This window comes from Solanum pennellii, chromosome 8, assembly GCF_001406875.1.
Source record: "Solanum pennellii chromosome 8, SPENNV200".
Taxonomy (NCBI): domain Eukaryota; kingdom Viridiplantae; phylum Streptophyta; class Magnoliopsida; order Solanales; family Solanaceae; genus Solanum; species Solanum pennellii.
The window spans coordinates 59,986,403-59,987,333 of record NC_028644.1 but is presented as its reverse complement, the minus strand read 5'-3'; positions in this window follow the sequence as shown (position 1 = coordinate 59,987,333).

The following is a 931-nucleotide window of genomic DNA, read 5'->3' as shown; positions in this document are numbered from 1 at the left end:
TCAGCAATATATATATATATATATATATATATATATATAATACTTTTGCAAGGAAATAGAGAATGAGGAGGGATTTTTCTACAATATCAATTAAATCATTTTTTTAATAGTTGTTTTGCTTACTTATTGCATCAATTTAATTCAATAGCTTTTTATTGATAGTCTACTATTTAATAATCATAAGAAATTGATTGATCTAATACTTGAAAGAGATGGTTATTAGGCTAGAAGATGATATCTCAAATGATTTATTCACAAACTTTGAAATTGAAATGATACAAGACAAGCTTCGATTTGTTCGAAGTCTTCCTCACTTTTTTTTTCCTTTTGTTAAAAAAAGTATTGTCTATGTATAAAAGAGAAAGAAAAGAGAAAATCATATATATTTCAAGTGAAGGTATGAAAAAAAATATATCTATCTATTTGAATAGTGGAAATTTGAATTATGAATGAGGCATGTACAAAATTGAATTTCAATTTTCAACTATTCAAGAGAAATGTTACTGTGAGTCACATTTTAGCTATAAAACGTGCTTCAAAGTAATGAATTATAAAATGTTACTGACAATAACGTTTTATATCTCTTTACTCTGTCAGATTTTTGTCTTTTTGTCATTGATTTTTTTTGAATAAAATATTACCTAAAATGAAAACTACGTTTATACTAGTTCTGTAAAATTTCAAAAAATCATATTATCTTGGTAAATTAATTTTATTAATGACTTACTGTCACGACCCAAAACCGAGCCGCGACTGGCACCCACACTTACCCTCCTATGTGAGCGAACCAACCAATCTAAACCCTAACATTTCAATTTAATATCAGCAGAAAGTAATGCGGAAGACTTAAACTCATTAATAAAAACCAATTCAATAACTTCTAAAATTCAACATCTATTATTCCCCAAAATCTGGAAGTCATCACCACAAG